General features: G+C 42.3%; 1 pseudogene; it reads left to right on the top strand.

Annotated features, from left to right (window-relative positions):
• The first annotated feature begins 323 nt into the window (after nt 1–323).
• Nucleotides 324–11,826, top strand: LOC119930476 (annotated as a pseudogene).
• The last annotated feature ends 10,250 nt before the right edge of the window (nt 11,827–22,076 follow it).

The following is a 22,076-nucleotide window of genomic DNA, read 5'->3' as shown; positions in this document are numbered from 1 at the left end:
TGCATAATATGTGCCTGTGGTTCTGTCTTGGGCCTCATCAGCAAACCTAGGTGTAGTGTGCTCTCTCCAAGATAAAGGGGAAAACCCAGCCGGAAAAGAAAAGTGTCCCCCATTCACAAGGTGGCAGTCCAAAACTATTTCTCTTTCCTGTTAAGGAGAGGCCAGAATAACATGTAATTGATCCTCTGGGAACTACTTATTTGTTTTCTCATTTAATAATTATTTAATTAACATGTGGGAAATGTACATCTCCAGTGTGGTGCAATAGCCTAGCTCATTTAGAGATACTCTGCCCCCTAGAGGATTGAATTTGATATTCCTAATCGGATATCAAATTGCAGGAGGCCCTGCTCACCACCAACCAGCTTGATACGTTCCCCATATTCAAGGACAAGGGAGGATCAGAGTTTGCCAGCATCCTGAAAAACAGTCACAAGACACTTAAAGCATTATTGAGGTCTCGGGTGGATCTTCAGGATGAACTGCTTTACCAGCACCCAGACACGAGGAACCTGGTAGATGGGGCAAAACCCAAAGCAGAGAGTGAGGAGGAAATTTCCAGTGAAGAGGAGGAGGAATTGCATGCAGAGGAGGGATAGCAGCAGCAACAGAGGAAAGGGCCACGTAAGGGGAAGCTAGAGATGAGTGACTACCCTGACTTCATGGCAAAATGCTTTGCTGATTTCACATCCTATCATAACCAGACACTGCAAAAATGGCACAAAAAACCAAACTGGCTTCTGGCAAGCTGAGAAAGGGTTTTGGAGCCTTTGAGTGCCCAATTCTGACTCAGATAGATCATATTCTGAAGGACAAAGAGAGATTACTTTGGTGGATGCAGACTAAGCGCTCTTTGTACCGTGTTCTTGGCAAGGCCAAGCCAGAAATCCAGCTTATCCCTGACAGCATGCCAGGACAGCAGGAGATTTTGCCTCAGGACCCAGCCAATACTCACTTGAAGGACCTGGATGAAGAGATCTTTGATGATAATAACCTTTACCAACGTCTTCTGTGAGAACTTATAGAACGGAAGACCAGTTCCTTGGATGCGAATGATCAAGTAGCCATGGGCAGGCAATGGCTGGCTATTCAGAAGTTATGGAGTAAAACTCACAAGAAAGTGTATAGGAAAGCCAGCAAAGGAAGAAAACTCCAGTATCATGTCCTTAGTAAGCTGCCGAGCTTCATGGCACCTATTGACCACACTACAATGAATGATGATGCCAGGGTTTAGTGTGCTGTGGCTCATGTCATTTTGACACATCCTGTCTCGCCTGGATTTCTGTGTCAGCCTCTTTGTTGACCTCCCTGCCATCTGTCTTTCCCACTACAGTCTATACTTCATTCTGCTACCTGGATCAGTTTTCTACAAAAACTTTCAGTCCATGTTTCCCCACTCCTCAAGAACCTCCAGTGGTTGCCCATCCACCTCTGCATCAAACAGAAACTCCTTACGATTGGCTTTAAAGCACTTAATCACCTTGCCCCCTCCTACCTCACCTTGCTAATTTCCTACTATAACCAGCCCGTATACTTCGCTCCTTACTCCTCAAAGTTCTCCAGTGTTTGCTTCAAATCAAGCAAAAACTGCTCACTTTCAGCTTCAAGGCTCTCCATCACCTCACCCCCTCCTACCTCACCTCTCTTCACTCCTTCTTCAGCCCAGCCTGTATGTTCCACTCCTCCACTGCTAACTTCCTCACTGTGCCTCATTCTTGCCTGTCCCACAGTCGACCCCCGGCCCACGTCCTACCTCTGGCCTGGAATGTCCTCCATCCACACATCCACCAAACTAGCTCTCTTCCTCCCTTCAAAGGCCTTCCCAGACACCCACCTTTTTCCTCTCCTTCTCCCCTCCCCATCACCCCACCGCCCTACCCTCTTCCCCTCCCAACAGCACTTGTATAAATTTGTACATATTTATTACTGTATTTATTTTATTTGTATATATTTATTACTCAATTTATTTTATCAATGATGTGCACATAGCTATACTTCTATTTATTATGATGGCATTGTCACCTGTCTACTTGTTTTGTTGTCTGTCTCCCCCTTCTAGACTGTGAGCCCGTTGTTGGATAGGGACCATCTCTATATGTTGCCGATTTGTACTTCCCAAGCGCTTAGTACAGTGCTCTGCACACAGAAAGTGCTCAATAAATACGATTGAATGAATGAATAGGAAAGTGCTGCCCTCCATTGGCTGCTCTATAAAGGACACAAACATTCATTCATTCAATCAATCAATCATATTTATTGAGCGCTTACTGTATGCAGACCACTGTACTAAGCGCTTGGGAAGTACAAGTTGGCAACATAAAGGGACAGTCCCTACCCAACAACGGGCTCTCACGTTGGCAGTAATTAAGCTTAATGAATAAAGTGCTACCATCTTTAAACAGGTAGTATCTTAATCTGGCGATATTTTATCAGTGACCAGTGAGAAGCCCATCTACAATACTGACAATATGCTGCAATACTGACAATATGCTGAAATACTGAAACTCTTGGTAGGGGTGGGAATGTGGCACAGAGGCTCATGGGGAGGTGGAAGGGTAAAGGGTGGAGGGGAGGGGCGGAATTAGGAGAAAAAAGAATTTTTTGAGTCCTGAATACTAGTCAGGTTACAAGAGATTCATTTATTCATTCAATCATACGTATTGAGAGCTTACTGTGTGCAGAGCACTGTACTAAGCACTTAGGAAGTACAAGTTGGCAACATATAGAGACGGTCCCTACCCAACAGTGGGCTCACAGTCTAGAAGGGGGAGACAGAGAAGAAAACAAAACATATTAACAAAATAAAATAAATAGAATAAATATGTACAAATAAAATACATAAATAAATAGAGTAATAAATACGTACAAACATATATACATATATACGGGTGCCGTGGGGAGGGGGAGGAGGTAAGGCGGGGGGGAGGGGGAGGAGGGGGAGAGGAAGGAGGGGGCTCAGTCTGCGAAGGCCTTCTGGAAGAGGTGAGCTCTCAGTAGGGCCTTGAAGGGAGGAAGAGAGCTAGCTTGGCAGATGTGTGGAGGGAGGGCATTCCAGGCCAGGGGGATGACGTGGGCTGGTGGTCGACGGTGGGACAGGCGAGAACGAGGCACGGTGAGGAGATTAGCGGCAGAGGAGCGGAGGGTGCGGGCTGGGCTGTAGAAGGAAGAGGTGAGTCTCCTGCAGTATGAGAACCCAAATGGATCCGTCTCTGAGACATGTATCACTTTTAGAGTTTAAAGCCTTGAGTCCCTGGGTAGATTGTAAGCTCCTTGAGGGCAGGGATAGTGAGACAGTTTTTTATTTTCTCTTAGTGTGCAGCACTAAGTGCTCAATAAATACTATTGATTGAAGTTTTATATGCTACCATGTGTCTAATTCAAATGCCAAATGTAATGTCTGCTTTATATTGTGTTGATTAGTGGTACATGAGGCATAAAATGATAATAATGATAGTATGTATTAAGTTCTTACTATGTGCCAAGCACTGTACTAAGCGCTGGGGGAAATACAAGGTAATTAGATCAGGCATAGTCTGCGTTCCACAGAGAGCTCACAGTCTAAGTAGAAGCTACTACTTCTAGAGCTAGTAGAGATAGTGGAGCTACTTACTAATTAGGAAGGAGACCAGGTATTGATTCCCAATTTTTAAAGATGAGAAACTGAAGCCCAGAGAAGCTAAATGACTTGTCTGAGGTCACACAGCAGATAAGTGGCAGAGGTGGGATTAAAAACCAGGCCCGCTGACCCCCAGAACCCTGATCTTTTGACTGTGGCCAAACTGTTTCTCTAGTCTAACAAGATTCTCTAGAGCTAAGTCTTGATGGGGTAGGTATTTCAGCATGGAAACAAGGGGATGAGTCCAGACTACTTAAGGGCAGAGATTGTGTCTACCAACTTTCATGTACTCTCTGAAGCATTTAGGACAGCGCCCTGCCAACAGTAAGTACTCAGTAAGTACCACTGATCAACTGTCTTTAACGGCCGATGCTCTTTTGCCCCTTCTTCTCCCCAACAAACCCAGAAACACTCACATATCCAGGACAGGCAGAGAGTAAGCACTGACCCAATAGATTCAATTTCTCAAAGATCAGATAAGTTATAATGGTCAATCATGTTCACTCAGCCAAAGTTACTTAGCTCTTTTCTTAGCCTTGGTACACTAATGGTGTCATATAACCATAATAAAAATAATGGTATTTGTTAAGTGCTTACTATGTGCCAAGCACTATTCAAAGTGCTGGACCAAGCACTGTTTCAAAGCACTGGAGAAGATACAAGGTTATCAGGATGTCCCGTCTCTTAATCCCCATTTTACAGATGAGGTAACTGAGGCACAGAGAAGTTAAGCGACTTGCTCAAAGTCACACAGCTGGTAAGTGGCAGAGCCGGGATTCAAACCTAAACCTACGACTTCTGACTTCCAAGCCCTTGTTCTTTTCACCAAGCCACACTGCTTCTCTGAATTTGTAAGATCGAGGAACACAATACTAAAATGGCTTGGGGTAGCTCCCTGCACTTTTTCTTTATTTATTACACTATAAGCATTATATCTGTTGTATTATGCTAAGGTCTGAAGCCACAATGAGATTTGAGTTTACTGTGTCAATCAATTAGCTGACCAGTTACTGGTCATTCAATCCATCACTAAATCCTGTCAGTCCCACCTTTACAGTATCGCTAAAATCTGCCCTTTCCTCTCTGTCCAAATTGCTGCCACATTAATACGGTCACTCATCCTATCCTAGATTACTGCATCAGCCTCCTTTCCGACCTCCAGCATCCTGCCTCTCTCTACTCCAGTCCATACTTCACTCTGCTGCCCAGATCATTTTTCTACAAAAACGTTCAGTACATATCACCTTACTCCTCAAAAAACTCCAGTGGTTGCCCATCCCCCTCAGCATCAAACAAAAGCTCCTCATGATTGGCTTTAATACACTCAATCACCTTGCCCCCTCCTACGTCACCTCACTATTCTCCTACTGCACACTTTGCTCTTCTAACGCTAGCCTTCTCACTGTGCCTCTATCTCACCTATCTCACCACTGACCCCTTGCCCACATCCTGCCTCTGGCCTGGAATACCCTCCCTCCTCAAAACGGACAGACAATTAGTCTCCCCACCTTCAAAGCCATATTGAAGGCACATCTCCTCGAGGAGGCCTTCTCTGACTAAGCCCCTCTTTTCCTTTTCTTCCACTCCCTTCGGTGTCACTCTGACTTGCCCCCCTTTGTTCTTCCCCCTCCCTGCCCCACATCATTTATGTACATATCTGTAATTTATTTATTTATATTAATATGTCTTCCTGTCTGTAGACTGTAAACTCATTGTGGGCAGGGGATGTGTCTGTTCATTGTTGTATTGTACTCTCCCAAGTGCTTAGTACAGTGCTCTACACACAGAAATCACTCAATAAATACAATTTAAGAATGAATGAATGAATGGTATTTATTGAGCTATTGCTTGGTGCAGAATATTGAACTGAACACTCAGGAAGCTATCATAGAGTTGGCACTTGTAATGATCCCTAGTTGTCTATTTAGAAGGATTCTGGCATTTAGGAAAATCCACATTGTTTTCTTTTTGTTCTCAATCATTAAGGTTTTTCTAAGTTGGCCCCCAGTACAGATCTCTTGACATTCAATTTATCAGTGCTTTTAGCTCCCCTAGTATCTGAGCAATGTGTAGGTATCTATTGGTCACTGATATGTTTATTCAGACACAGCCAAGAGCGTTGGTAGTATCTCACCCATAGAAGTTTCTTCTCTGAATGTGAAAGATGTCTATATAGACAATAGATGAATAAATTGCTATGGTAGTAGCTTGAAAGAGTTACTGTGACTCCCTTCCAAATTAACAGCTTTATTCCCTCCTCAGTGGTAGGATCAAGACCGGTGATTTAGTACTTACATATCACAAAGCAATTTTGCAAAAAGGCATTAAATACTTGTCCCCATTTGATGTTTCATTATTACAATGAATATTCAAGGTGATGAGTTATCACTGAAGACTGATAAATGATTGTGGGAATATTATTTTTTCAAACCGATTAATGACTAAGTTCCACCATACAGGATATGATTCATTTCAGTTCTCTGTTTTTGGAAGCCATCAGAACCATCACAAATTCATTAGACTTCCTTTGGAGATGGACTTCCCTTTCTTAGTTGGTGTTTAAAGCATTCTAGTCTTCCTTGTTAAAGTTGTACTGTAAGAAAAAAAGCACATTTAAAAGGCTAAAATATATAGTTAATAAATAGTAACCAAATTTCCTCCTCTTTGTCATGATTCTTGTATTGATCTGTGCATTTTCATGTTGACTGGATGATTGTTTTTAATTATTAACAATGATTATGGTATTTTTAAGAGCTTACTATATACTAGGTGTCTTCCCTAGTATAGAAACAGAAAGGGATTTGAGGTTGAGCACCACAACTTTTGTGAAATACAGGGGCCAAGAGCCTACTGCATTGTTGAAGCTCTTGTGGAAGCTCAATAAATGTTTGTTGACTAACAGAACAACAGTGCAGAGTGGGGACTGAGGGTACGTTATGGATCAGTTTCTCTGAGATGTAAGTTTTGGCCACATTCTTGAACATTCCATGGGCAGGCTGTGAAGGATCTCAGTCTCAGGGTGACTTCTAGTGTGGAAACAAACAGCTCTCAGGGATACTGGATAAAGACTAGCAGCATGGGCTAGTGGAAAGAGCACAGGCCTGGGAGTCAGAAGAACCTCGGTTCTAATCCGGTCTCCGGCCACTTATCTATTGTGTGGCCTTGGGCAAGTCACTTAACTTCTCTGGGCCTCGGTAACCTCTTCTGTAAAAGGAGGATTAAGACTGTGAGCCCCATATGGGACATGGACTATGTCCAACCTGATTAGCTGGTATATACCCCAGAGCTCATTGTGAATAGGGAATGTGTCTGTTTATTGTTATATTGTACTCTCCCAAGCACTTAGTACAGTGTTCTGCACACAGTAGGTGCTCAATAAATACAGTTGACTGACAGTGCCTGGCACATAGCATTTAACAAATACCATTAAAAAAAAGAGAGAGACATCATCACTTATGTTATGCCAGACTTGCAGGTAACAAGATGATGTAATGTAACACTTCGGGGAGAAATATTGATTTGAGACCATCCTAAAACATGTCTCTTGCAGGGACCCCACCCCCACCCCCCCAAGACTCCCCAGTTGCATCAGGACCTTTGCATTCCTCTCTCAAGTCTGTATGAACTCTGCCACCAAATTCGAGCTGCAGAATTAGCCAGCAGAAGACGCAGTGGCAGGAGACTTGGCACTGAAAAAAACTATGGACATCAAAGTGTCTGGAATCAGTAGGATGGATAAAACTGAAATGTTCCATTGTAAAGCCAGAAGACTGGACACCCTAGCAAGTGTCCTCTGTGATTAGCTATGGCCTGGACTAATTCTATGAGAAGCAGGATAGCCTAGTGGGAAGCATGTGGGCCTGGGAGCCAGAGGACCTGGTTCCTAATCCCAGCTCAGGTACTTGCCTGTTGTGTACTTGAATAAATCAATTATCTTCACTGTAACCTCAGTTTTCTCACCTATGAAATGGGGATTCAATACTCATTCTCCCCCCTACTCAGACTGTGAGCCCCATGTGGGACAGGAATTGGGTCCAACCCTAATTCTCTTCTTCCTAGCCCAGCAGGTAGTACAGTGGTTATTCCACCTACCCCAGTTACCATGTCTCCTGTCTCCTTTGATTATAGTAGAGATTTCACAACTTCTTCTGATAATTGTTTCTCACAGCCCCTGTTTTTCTGTAGCTGTTGTTTCTTTGTTTTGTAAATTCCCTCAATCAGAATCCCTGCTCACATTTTTTTTTCAAACAGGAAATTGTAGGTCCCCCTCTTCAAATCACAAATCTTTGCCTTTCCCTTTAATTACAAAACCCCAAGCATATGTTTTCTAAAATCAGTTACAACCCTTACTCAGTAGGCTTTATAACAGATGTTATACAAAATATCTATTTAACCATACGATCCTTGAGGGCAGAGTATGTTCCTTTTACTTCTGTGGTCAGTTTTCAGTCACCCAATTCAGTATTCTGTGCTCATTAATTGTACTCTGTTCAATAAATGCTCTTGATAATCGTGTTGCATGAACTGTATATTAACATAAATCAGTGCATATGACAAGTATCTAATGCCTTCCAATACCATCCAGAAAATTTATTATCGTTTCTTGATACAAATTCAAATATTGTTAAAAGAGTCCAAAGAACACACTGCACTGTGTTCTGCAATGTAGAACTAAAGTAAAAATCTTCACCCTTGACTAGTAGGAGTTTATATTTTTCTAGACACCTACACAGAAAAACATGTTCTGGATAATTATATTTAATGGATCAAAACAATCAATGGAGGAGTTGGTCATCTGTTAACCATGATACTGTTAATTTGTGGGTCTGAAATGGGTTATACTGACTCGATGGTATTTGTATCTCCTAAACTAGTGAGTTAATTTTGTATTCTTACACACATGCACACACACACACACACACAAATAAATTCTCTCATACAACCCACCTATTCAATTTGTCACCAAATCCTGTCGGTTCTACCTTCACAATATCACTAAATGAGTCCTTTCCTCTCAATCTAAACTGCTACTAGCAGTTCTCTTTATCCCACCTTTATTACTGCATCTGCCTCCTTGCTGACCTCCCTGCCTCCTTGCAGACCTCCCTGCCTCTTCTCTCTCCCCACTACCATCCATACTTCACTCTGCTGCCCAGATCATTCTTCCAAAAATAAATTCAGCCCCCATCTCTGACTCAAGAACCTTAAGGGGTTACCCATCCACCTCCACATCAAAAGAACTTCCTCACCTTAGGTTTAAGCACAAAATCAACTTGTCCCTCCTACCTCACCTCACTGATCTCTTACTACAGCCCAGCCAACACAATTTGCTCCTCTAGCAGCAACTTGTTCACTGTGCACCAACTGTATTCATCTCACAGCCAACCTCTTTCCTGTGTCCTCCTTCTGGCCTGGAATTCCCTCCTCCTCCATAAATGGCAGACCACAACTCTTGCCACCTTCAAAGCCTTTTTAAGGTCACATCTTCACCAGGAGGCCTTCTCCAATATGAAGCCCTCTTTTCCTGACTCCCTCTCCCTTTTATCTTTTATGCACTTGGATCTGTACCCTTGGGGCACTTGATATTCACCCCACCCTCAGGCCCACTGCATTTATAGACATAACCAAAATTGATTCACTTATATTAATGTCTGTCTTCCCCTCTAGACTGTACGCTCATTGTGGGTGGGGGACGTGCTTACCAATTCTGTTGCATAGTACTCTCCCAAGCGCTTGAATGATTCATTGATTTTAGTGTGGGGAAAAAGCAGCTCTTTGATTCAAATGGTATTCCATCTCCACCTTGTACATTTATTTTTAAAATACTCCTGGAGCATATACCCAGACAGAGGGTCAGAATGGATCACTGAGTGACAGAAACGTATTGGCTCAGTATTTTTACTTCTGGAAGCAGAGTGGCCCAGAGAACCAGCATGGCTCAGTGGAAAGAGCATGGGCTTGGGAGTCAGAGGTCATGGGTTCAAATCCTGGCTCCACAACTTGTCAGCTGTGTGACTTTGTGTGTCACGTTACTTCTCTGTGCCTCAGTTACCTTATCTGTAAAATGGGCATTAAGACTGTGAGCCCCAAGTGGGACAACCTGATCACCTTGGATCCTCCCCAATGCTTAGAACAGTGCTTTGCACATAGTAAGCGCTTAACAAATGCCATTAATATTATTATTATTATTACTTACCTTTGCCCTTCACCTGATGTACACAAACAACAGAGCAAAACCTGCTTAAGCAGAGTCCGGGGCAAAGGCTTAACCTTTACCATAAATATATGGTTACATGATGTGAGAATTACCCAGAATGACTTTCTTTGAATCTGTACCTTTCCCCTCCTACATACCCCATTATGGATCAGTTGCTGGGAAAACTCTCATTAGGTGAATCTACCGAAATAAAATATGTTGTTAATTACTGGAATTATTATATTTGGCAATTTTAGCTCAACATATTCATCTAATTGTATTTGAGTGTATTGATGTGGCATAGTGGGAGAGAATGCTGAGTTATCTGGATAATTTGCTACAGTGCCTCATGGATATATGGGCAAAATCACATGCAGATCTATTAAGCACCCCTCTCTTTGATAGATGGTTTCTAGGCCTGATGGGAAAAAAAAAGAAAACAACCGTTAACATGCTGTGATTCCCAAATTTGTCTTCAGGCATAATGGGTTGCCTTTTATTCATTCATTCAATCATGTTTACTGAGAGCTTACTGTGTGCAGAGCACTGCACTAAGTGCTTGGGAAGTACAAGTCGGGAACATATAGAGACGGTCCCTACCCAACAACAGGCTCACAGTCTAGAAGGGGGAAATTTACCTCATGTAATCTATCTTTGATGGCCTTGAAGACCAGAGGGAGAGAAATAAAAGCTGGAGGTTATTTACATGAAGCAAGTTGCTCCTTTTTCACCTCAAATGTTCTCTTTTCTGTCCTTGAAGACCTTAGGTAGAGAAATGAAAGGAGGAGGTGGTTTGCATGAAGCAAATACACTCCTTTTTCACCTCAAACGTTCTCTCTTTTGGCCTTGAAGACCTTAAACAGAGACGTGAAATGTTGGAGATGGTTTGCATGAAGCAAATTTCTCCTTTTTTGCCTCCCATACTCTCTTTTTAGGCCCTGACGGTCTTCTAGGATTAAAATGCTGGAGACAGTTGGCATGAAGCAAATTTCTCCTTTGGCCTCTCAAACATTCTCTATTCATTCTCAATTCAAAGGCCTTGACTGTCTGAGGTCGAGAAATGTGCAGGAAGTGTAGCTGCACTTGAAGGTCTGCCTTGAAGGTCTTGTATAGAGAAATGAAAGCTGGACGTTGTTTGCATGAAGCAAATTCATCCTTTTGCACTTCATATGTTCTCTTGGATGGCTTTGAAGACCTTTGACTGACAAATAAGCAGGACATTTTTTTTTGCATGAAGCAAATTTCCCCCTTTTCCCCTCAAATGTTCTTCTTATATTATTCTCATTGGGTTACTCTGAGCATCTAATTCTATCATTTTAATCCAATCTCTCTGCATTTTTAATTCAAGCAACCAGGCATGTGCCTAATTTGCTTTAAAGAAATCCAGAAATCATTGTTTTCATTCAGGCTATAGTAGCCAACAATGGTTATGTTCTAGGAGTCAAGGGGAAAGACAAGTGGATGCTATCACCTAATGAGAACATGATTGTGTTCTTTTGAGTGCTGCTGGTGCAATTCACTGTAGATAAGGAATTTCAGGGCCAGGTTCACAGTGTTGAATTTTTTACTCGTGTTTATTTTCTTGACTCCACCCAGTGTCTGTACTTTTCAGGAGATCTGAAAAGTTTACTGAGAATTACTTAGGGCTAAGGCTAAATGAAAGTGGATCATTTGGCAGGCCATTATTCTCATCCATGGCCCATTGCCAGAAAAAGTCTCTTTATCCATTTGGCCAGTCCTTCGTTGTCATCTTGTAAGTTCTGTTCCTTTTAATTTAGGTGTAGCATACTCCACTGCAAGTGTAACTCAACTGATGATCACTTTCCATCTAGAGAAAGTTCAATCTAGAGCCGTGCCAAGAGAGAGATACTGCAGGTTCTTTTCCTAGGGTTAATGATACAGGTGGTGGATATTGCAGGAAACAGAAAAGAAAGTAGGATGTAAGATCATCGAAGCCCAGCACAGCTGCCAACAGCTCGAAATAAGAGAATCATTCCCAAAGGGAGTGAATTAATTCTCTCTGATCTCCTAATGATGCTGGAATAACCAAGGCTTTCGTGAGATCCCAAATCTTGAACTTTACAAGGTCATAGCATGAAATGGCGAATTTCTGTGGGATTACTTGAGTGAAACTAAAAAAGGTAAAGGAAGATTTCTCTTCCCCCAGTGGAATGGCAGTGAAAATTTCTGTTTTAGGCTTTCTCAAAAATGTTTGTGGAACATTTCATTAAGCCTCAGTAAAATGATTTTCTCTTTATTCAAAACATCAAGCAATTCAGAGTCATTACTATCCACAAATAGCTGACATTAAAAAAATAAATAATTGTCATATAGTACGATGAATTGCTAACACTTCTAGTCCTATCAATTTCCCAGCCACCTCAGGCACTTATATTTTTATTTAGTACCATCCTCAGTACTTGGATATATATGCATATTGAATTATTCTGAGTCCATTCTTTGTAAACATTTTATGTCCACCTCCCTACTAGAGTATAAGCTTCCTCTGAGTAGGAAATGTGTCTTATGCTACTACTGAACATTCTCAAGGCCTTAAATCCAGTGCATTTGGCTTCAATTGTCTTTTTTTTAATTTTTGTTTTTTGTTTTCATGGTTTTTGTTAAGTGCTTACTATTTGCCAAATCAATCACTGGTATAAATGCTGGGGTATATAGAAGGTAATCAGGTTTGACACAGTTCATGTCCTACATGGGGCTCACAGTCAATCCCCAGTTTTATAGATAAAGTAACTGAGGAACAGAGAAGTTAAGTGACTTGTCCAAGGTCATATAGCAGACAAGTAGTGGAGCAGGGACTAGAACCAAAGTCCTTTTGACTCCCAGGCCTATGCTCTACCCACTAGGCGATGTTGCTTCAAGGATTGCACCTCAAGTACTGTCACCTCTGTTACTTCTACTACTACTACTATCACTATCACAACTTAATTCGGTTAATTCTCAAATTCATATTTAGGCACTTATTTATTTCAGATAATCTAAGATGTATTTTGCGTGTTTTACCTCCAGAGAAAACTTGGAATTTATCCCATTTGAAAACATTCACAGATTGTATATAACACCTACATCTACACACATGACCTGTTCAAAAATGGCTTGAATGAAAGTCTCTCTGCATTCAGTTGGGGATGTTTTGGATTAAGATTGTGTGTGTGTGCGTGTGTGTTGTGTGTGTGTGTATAGTGTGATAGTGGGAATAGTAAACTGCCATAAAATGTCTCCTTCTGAGGCTTATAGACTTCATTCATTCATTTAATTGTATTTATTGAGTGCTTACTGTGGGCAAAGCACTGTACTAAGCACTTGGGAGAGTACAATAGAACAATAAACAGACACATTCCTTGCCCACAATGAGCTTAAATTATGCAATGATATGAACTGAAGTGAAATCGCTCCTTGTATTACTGGTAGGGAGGATGATTTAGGGGTGATCTGGACTGAGCCAGGGCCCCTTACCCCCTTCTTCTATGTCCATTCTTGGCCATCTTCCACTTCACTATGTAGAGTTTTCCTAAGCATCACGTCTGCCCTGCTGTCTGTCTGCCACCCAACATCTAAGAGCATGGCCAACTGATTCCCTGGCTGAACTGGTTGCCAGTGCATATGCCCCATACAATGGGAAAGGGATACTTGAGCCAACTAACCCTTGCTTGTCATTGAATGGAAGAGTGAATAACACAAATCAGGTCAGCCTGAAGATAAGCATTCTCTCTACTCTCTCTGTGCTGTCCAGCTGGCAGCCCACAGACGGCATCCAAACCATTTCAAGAGTTTCAAGTGGCCGCTAAACAAATATATATCTAATTTCCCAGCAGTTCATGCAAATACAAAAGTCAATGGACTTTACCGATTCCCATCTACCCTTTGCAACATGTGTGTTATCATTTTTTTCCCTTAAAAGTGGGTGGCGGACACATTGTCGGCTTGTAGTCCTTTGTCTCTGGGTAACATGATGACAATTTGCTACTATCCAGGATCAGTGAAATGCAGGTCACTGTTCCCCAGGATAATAATTCATCATGGCCCCATAAAATTGACTCCATATGAGCCCAATTGGTGTTTTGGTTTCTGTACGTTTTGGTGAAGTGCTGTTCAGGGGAGATCTGGGTTAGTTGTTTGTTGTGAATATAATCCATGTATACGTGTGCCCTGCCTGCATCTGTTTTCATGTGCCCACCCTGGCACCAGCAGAATGGAAATTATTTTCATGGGTTTTGGGCGCTTGGCATGGATGAGCAATCGATAATGGGTTGTCAGAGGGGAAGTTCGGGATGTAGAGGAAAGTGTTTGGGCTGTTAACTGTCCATTGATAACCATGAGGCAGATGACAAGGAAGGCGAGAATTGCTTGCTTCCATCATATATACATTAGTACCTTCACCAGGACAGAATACTGGATGGGCCATTAGCTTGACCATCTAATGACTTTTCTTTGTATACTTGGTATACCGATTTCCTTTGTGTTATTCAATGTAACATTTCAATGTTGCAAGTGTAGTAGCAATTGGGAAGCACTGTGGCCTAGTGGAAGGAGTACAGACCTGGGAGTCAGACAATCTGAGTTCTAATCCTAGATCTGCCACTTTTTTATGGTACTTGCTAAGTGCTTACTGTATATTAGGCAATGTATTAAGCATTGGGGTAGATACAAGATAATCAGGGTGGACACAGTCCATGTTCCACATGGGGCTCATAGTCTTAATCTTTAATCCCCATTATACAGATGAGGTATCTGAGGCATAGAGAAGTTAAGTGAATTGCCCAAAGTCATACAGAAGATAAGTGTTGAAGTCAGGATTAGAACCCAGGTCCTTCTGATTCCCAGGTCTGTGCTTATTATTATTATTATTTTTTTGTTAAGAGCTTACTATGTTTCAAACACTGTTCTAAGCGCTGGGATAGGTACAAGTTAATTAAGTCAGACACAGTCCCTATCCCAAATGGGGCTCACAGTCTAAGTATGAAGGTGACCAGGCTCTCCATTTTATAGTTGAGGAAATAAAGGAACAGAGAAGTTAAGTGACTTACCCAAGGTCACACAGCAAGCAAGTGGCAGAGTCAGGATTAGAATCCAGGTCCTTCTAACTCTCAGGCCTGTGCTCTCTCCACTAGACACGCTGCTTCTCACTCATTTGCAATGTGATTTTGGACAAGTCATTTCACTTCTCTGAACCTCTGTTTCTTCAATTGTAAAATGGGGGCTCAATTCCTTTTCTCCCTCTTACTTAGACTGTTAGCCCCAGGTAGAACAGGAACTATGTCCTACTTGATTTACCGTATTCCCCCAGTGCTTAAAATGGTGCTTGTCACATTGTTAAGCGCTAAGTAAATGCCATAAAACAGTGCAAGTGTTGGGAGCTTTCAAACTGCCCATCTATTGTAATTCTATCTTGGTAGCTAGAAGAAACTGATCAGAACTCAAAGTGAGATAATACAGCCAGGTCTGGTTCTCTATGAAACCCCACTTTGCTGAACTTCAAAAGGTGAAGAGTTCTGGTTTAGATCAGATAAGCCTCCTAAATGCCTTTATGAGGCTTATCTTCTGTCATCTGAACCCTCTACATCTGCAAGATTGGGTTTGTAATTTTTACAGGAACAGGCTGCCTTAACAAAATCCTGGCACTCCGATTTCTGGTCCCAGCTGGAAATTCAATGAGAGCAGCTTCTCTTACATTACTGCATTATTGGCACTTCATTGCTAAGCCTGGCTTGCACCCAGGATTGGAAATACACCCAAAGGATGAAGGGAGGAGTTAACAGTGTGTTTCCATAGCTGAAAAAATAAGTTGGTTTAGGTTGAATATGTAAAAATCAAAGAAGATCATCAGACAGGGGTTTGTCCTCTGGACTGTAAGCTCATTGTGAGCAGGGAATGAGTCCGTTACATTGTTATATTGTACTCTCCCCAACACTTATTACAGAGCTCTGCATAATGTAAGTGCTCTATAAATTTGATTGAATGAATGATTATTGTTCCAAATGGATTTTTCTCTTTTTAGTTGGAATTTTCATCATTTCCATCCACGGGCAGTTCAAATAATGATGTTTCAAATAGGAACCCAGTTCATAATTCTGATTATAGTATTAATGGGGCATGAAGCCTACTGTGGGTGTGCAGCCTAATAGGGAGAGACGGACCCTAAAATTATAGACAGTAGAAAGATGGAAAAAGGGGTGTATATATGTATATATATTTATATATACATATATATATGAATTAGCTCAACTCGCAAGGTATCAATCAATCAATGGTATTTATTGAGTGCTTTGTCTGTGAAGAACACTGTGTAAAACGCTTGGGAAAATACACCATAGAGTTCCCTGCCTGTAAGGAACTTAGAATCCAGTGTGAATGTAAACCATTTCTAGACTGTGAGTCCTTTGTTGGGTAGGTATTGTCTCTGTTGCTGAATTGTACTTTCCAAGCACTTAGTACAGTGTTCTGCACACAGTAAGTGCTCAATAAATATGATTGAATGAATGAATGAATGTTCATGCATGCTAACTACGTAAGAGGTTGGAAGTATTTAAGTGCTGAGATAGTGCAGTAGTACTGGTATAGGCTAAGGGGGAAATCTAAGCAGGGGAGATTTGAAATTAATTGTGGAAAGTCTCCTGGAGATGAGATTCTAGATGGGATTTGAAAATTTGGAAATATATGGTCTGCCAAATTTTAGAGGGGAGAGATTACAGATGGGGGAAAGATGTGAATAAGAGGTCAGCAGCAGGAGAGATGAGAATGAGGCCAGGGAGTAGATTAGTTTGAAGGGAATTGAAGAATCTGAGCTGGGGTGTAATGGGACAAGAGAGTGGCTAAGTGAAAAGGAGAAAGGTGATTGAATGCTTTAAATCAATGATCAGGAGTTTCTGCTTGATATGAAAAGGAATGTGCAGCCACTGAAGTACTTCAAGGAGTGGGGAGAAGTGAAACAGAATGACATTTTAGAAAAATGATCCAGGTAACAGTGTGACACATCAACTGTAAGGGGGAGAGGCTGGAGGGAGGGAGGTCAGCTAGGAGGCTGATGCATTAGTTAAAGTGGGATATAATAATAATAATAATTATGGTGGTATTTGTTAAGTGCTTACTATGTGCCAAGCACTGTTCTAAGTGCTGGGGCAGATACAAGGTAATCAGGTTGTCCCATGTGGGGCTCACAGTCTTAATCTCAATTTTGCATATGAGGTAACTAAGGCACATAGAAGTTAAGTGACTTGCCCAAAGTCACACAGCTGACAAGTGGTGGAGCTGGGATTAGAACCCATGACCTCTGACTCCCAAGCCTGTGCTCTTTCCACTGAGCAACGCTGCTTCTCTTATGATAAGAGTGAGTGGCTGAAGATGGGTAGTCAGGGAGGGAAAGAGAATGGGCACATTTCTAAAGCCGCAGCAGTGCATCTCCCTACTGATCCAGTTCTAGAAGACTAGAAACTCTTTTCTGCTGCATTTGAGATAAGAGATCCATTTCCAGATTCCTACCCATTACAACATCTGGAGTTGGAGGTGGGGAGACAATGTGGTCAGAGCTTATCAAGGGTCCAGGGGAAGTAATTTCCCTAAAACTATCTCAGTGAACAGAACTGTCCCCTTTAGCTAAAATGCTTGGGGAGGGAATGTGTCTACCAACTCTGTTGAATTTGACTCTCCCAAGTGCTTAGTACAGTGCTCTGGACACAGTAAGTGCTCAGTAAATACCATTGATTAAGAAAAAAACCCCATTCATTTGGGGCATGTGATCTTAAATTTGGGGGAAGCTGATCTGAAGTCACTGGGTCTGCTGAGATTGCATATTGTATTGATAGCATTGAGAGTTTGTTTCCCTCCTCTCTCAATGTATGCACAACAATAATAATAATCATAATTATGGTATTTGTTAAGCACTTACTAAGTGCAAAGCACTTTTCTAAGCATTGGGGTAGATACAAGGTAATCAGATTGTCTCACCTGGAGCTCACTTTCTTAATCCCCATTTTACAGATGAGGTAACTGAGGCACAGAAAAGCTAATTGACTTACCCAAGGTCACATAGCAGACAAGTGGCAGAGCTGCAATTGGAACCCATGTCCTTTGACTCCCAAACCCATGCTTTTGCCACTAGGCCATGCTGCATATATTTACCCAGCACAATATGTACTCTAGAAAACTACAACGCTAAAGTAGATCATATGAGGGATAGATTCATCCATTTATTCATTCATTCATATTTATTGAGTGCTTACTGTGTGCAGAGAATTTCCCTAAGCACTTGGAACTTACAATTCGGTAACAGATATGTGATGTGCATATTCATTCATTCAATCATATTTATTGAGTACTTACTGTGTGCAGAGCACTGTACTAAGCGCTTGAGAAGTACAAGTTGGCAACATATAGAGATGGTCCCTACCCAACAATGGGCTCACAGTCTAGAAGGGGGAGACAGACAACAAAACAAAACATGTGGACAGGTGTCAAGTCATCAGAATAAATAGAAGTAAAGCTAGATGCACATCACTAACGAAATAAATAGAATGGTAAATATGTACAAGTAAAATAAATAGAGTAATAAATCTGTACAGACATATATACAGGTGCTGTGGGGAGGGGAAGGGGGTAAGGCGGGGGGGATGGGGAGGGGGAGGAGGAGGAGAGATAGGAGGGGGCTCAGTCTGGGAAGGCCTCCTGGAGGAGGTGAGCTCTCAGTAGGGTTTTGAAGGGAGGAAGAGAGCTATCTTGGATGTGTGGAGGGAGGGTATACTAAGCCAGGGGGAGGACATGGGCTGGGGGTCGACGGCAGAACAGGTGAGAAAGAGGCAGAGTGAGGAGGTTAATGGCAGAGGAGTGGAGGGTGCAGGCTGGGCTGTAGAAGGAAAGAAGGGAGGTGAGATAGGAGGGGGCGAGGTGACGGAGAGCCTTGAAGCCGAGAGTGAGGAGTTTTTGCCTGATGCGTAGGTTGACTGGTAGCCACTGGAGATTTTTGAGGAGGGGAGTAACATGCCCAGAGCATTTCTGCACAGAGATGATCCAGGCAGCAGTGTGAAGTATAGACTGAAGTGGAGAGAGACAGGAGGATGGGAGATCAGAGAGGAGGCTGATGCAGTAATCCAGTCAGGATAGGATGAGACCTTGAACCAGCAGGGTAGTGGTTTGGATGGAGAGGAAAGGGCAGATCTTTGTGATGTGGTGGAGGTGAGACCGGCAGGTTTTGGTGATGGATTGGAAGTAAGGGGTTCATATAGATCTATGTAGATCTATGTCTGTGTAAGTTCAGCATCATGTTTCAGGGTAAGATGTCTAATATGAGGTTCTGGAACACAATCAGATCACCAGCATCCAAGCAATGCTCATGAAGCACAAAGCTGCTGGACAGGTTTGTGAGAAGAATGGAAAATAGAACGACACGTAACTAGCTAAATGGATTAGTGCTGTAAATATCTGCTCACAAGAACAGACATATCCCTGGTTCTAAACATCCCCACTGCATAAAATCTGGAGATGTAGCATACATAAATTGCTGACATAGCCCAGAATCCATTAAGCTGACCCAATGGTTTGCCCAATTGCTTCAGGCTGGACAGTTCTCTCCCTTCACTCCCCCCACCCCCCCCCCCAGCCTCCACAGTGCCACTTTCTAATCAATAACTGGCAGGCAGGATTCACCACTTTGTCAGGGGCTCAGAAGGCAGGCAGACAGCCCACCCAGAAAGAGGTGGAAATGGCAGGGTTAGAGATCTCTTCTCTCCCACCCTACTCTGTGTCTTGTGCTGCCTTTGGCTGGAGTAAGAGAAATCCATTCAGCTGTTCCCTCTCTCCTCTGATCCCATTCATTAACTTCAGTAGTGCATAGCCTGATAGGCAATCGTCCTCTCTCATCACAGCTGGAGGTACTCCTGGGGTAAAGCTATGACTGGTCACCATGGCAACAGAAGCTGACAGGCAGCTAATGGAAGAGTTGATTTCAGGGAGGAATTTATTGCTGATTGGCGAGAGGAAATCTGGCTGGTTCAAACTGAACTGCCTCTCTACTGTTCGAGGCAAAAGATACAGGGACAGGACTCAGGTATCCATCCTTAATATTTTACTACCTGCTAGACACACATTGGAAGGGAGGGAGGGAAGAAGGGGGAAGGAGAGAAAGAGCACTACCTTAGTGCTTAGTCAGTGCTTGGTACATAGTAAGCACTTAAATACCACAATCATTATTATTATTTTTACTAAAGGGTGGGGAGAGATGGACCATATCTAATTCCTACCTACGTGTTCTTTCCCGGTGTTTGGTATAATGTTCTGCATAAAGTAATTGCTTAATGAATACATCACTACTAATACTAGTGCATGCTCTCTCATAGAGATAGGAGCAAAATGAAAATGTATTCTCCATTGATTCCTTGTGCTAGCAGGATTTAGGGGTGTGTTTGAGAGCCACCTACTGATGGGTTGCCTTCTTCATATTAGATGAATACATTACAATACATTACACTTTGCTTTTTGAATAATAGTAGCATGAGTCAGAGGATGTGGGAAAGTAAAGAGGGAGAGGAAAGAAAGAGAAAGGCAATCTTCTTTGTTTGAACTTTGGGAAGTGATTTTTTCATTGGAATGACAGGCAGCATGAGGTTTTACTAGGAAAGGAGAAACAACATGAGGAGAAAGGAGAAACAACAAGAACAATGCCAAGTTGAAACTACATGGAGAATTCCATTGTAAAATTAAGTTTGTGTGGGGTCAGGGTAGGCTGGGAAAAATCTTATGTTGTAAAACCAGCTTGGGATCCCCCAAATAAGGTTTTCCCTTACTGAGTAAATGAAAGGAATTTTTCTTCTATTATTATTAGACGGTAAGCTCCTTGTGGGCAGGGACTATATCTACTCACTCAGTAATAGCATACTCTCCAAAGCACTTGGTAAATACTCTGAACAGAGTAAACACTCAATAAGTATCTCTGGTTGATTGATGATCTTGGATGCACCCAAGGTCTGAGCAGTGGCACGTGATCAAGATTATACTCTCATCTGACAGTGAGACCTGAAGTGTATTCCTATAGCTGCTCTTACTGTGTAGTATTGAGCAGCAGATTGATCACTTCCTGATCCATAGCAAATTTTTGCTAATGATAATGCCAAGGTGTTGCCAAGTGGCAGCCAAACTACCCAGATGGCTGAATGGGAAAGCCCTGGAGAATGAAGTAAACTGCAAGGAAATTTGTGATCATATTGAGATAATACTCATGGAATAAGGAATCTTACCTACCTCTACCAATATGACCAACAATTCAAGGTCTGTCAGGGGGTATTGACTTTTAGCCAGCCCTTATGACTGGCGCTTCCACAAGAAAGCAGTGACTGTATAGATAAATACGAATCACTCAGCGGTCAGCGTGGCCTAGTTAGAAGCAGTGTGGTCTAATGGATAGAGGCCTGGCCTGGGAGTCAGGTGACCTGAGTTGTAATCCTGCTTGTCTGCTGTGTGACCTTCAGCAAGTCCCTTAATTTATTTGTGGCTCGGTGACCTCATCTGTAAATTGGGGTATAAACCCCTTGTGGGCCGTAGTTTGTGTTCAACCTGATATCTTGAATCTACCCCAGCGCTTAGTACAATGCTTGGCACATAGTAACAGCTTAACAAATACCATTATATTACATTGCAGAATACTGAACAAGCTAAAATAGCACATATGACAAGGGGTAAGTTTAAAGAGATGCAAAGCTAAGCAGACCAAAACTAAACCTCTGATTTCTACATACCCACTGATGGTCTCTCAGCATCAATTGTGTCTCTATTGTCCTCTCTGAATGTCAAACTTCAGTCAGATATCTATGTCTTTAAGAATACATAGGGTTTGTAGAGAATAAGTTAAAGACTTTTCTAGAATCTTATAAAGTGCATAAAATTAGGACATTGATTTGTCCACTACTTCTTCCCCCTGCCACTCTCAAGAGAAGAGTGCCTCAGCTAGAGGGTCAGAGGTCAACAGGATGGCTGTCTGAGATTCAAGGCAGGGTGTCCATTGAATTGGCAACTTGGCAACCTTCAAGACAGCACATCATTCTTATTTTCTCTGCCTCCCTCCACCTTCCCCACCTACCTCTGATCTTGGTTGTGATCTCTGCTGAGGTTAAAAATAGTCTCAAGGGCACTGGGGAGGGAAGCAGGAAATGGGGGAATGGGGAACAGACTTCAGGGAGACCGGAGAGAGCCCTGCCCCACAGAAGCCTCTGCTGTAGTCTCATCAGGACCTTCATCTTTCCCTACTCCCAGCTCAGGAAC

The sequence above is a fragment of the Tachyglossus aculeatus genome, chromosome 7, assembly GCF_015852505.1.
Source record: "Tachyglossus aculeatus isolate mTacAcu1 chromosome 7, mTacAcu1.pri, whole genome shotgun sequence".
NCBI classification, from domain to species: domain Eukaryota; kingdom Metazoa; phylum Chordata; class Mammalia; order Monotremata; family Tachyglossidae; genus Tachyglossus; species Tachyglossus aculeatus.
This window is presented reverse-complemented; position numbering and strand designations above follow the sequence as displayed.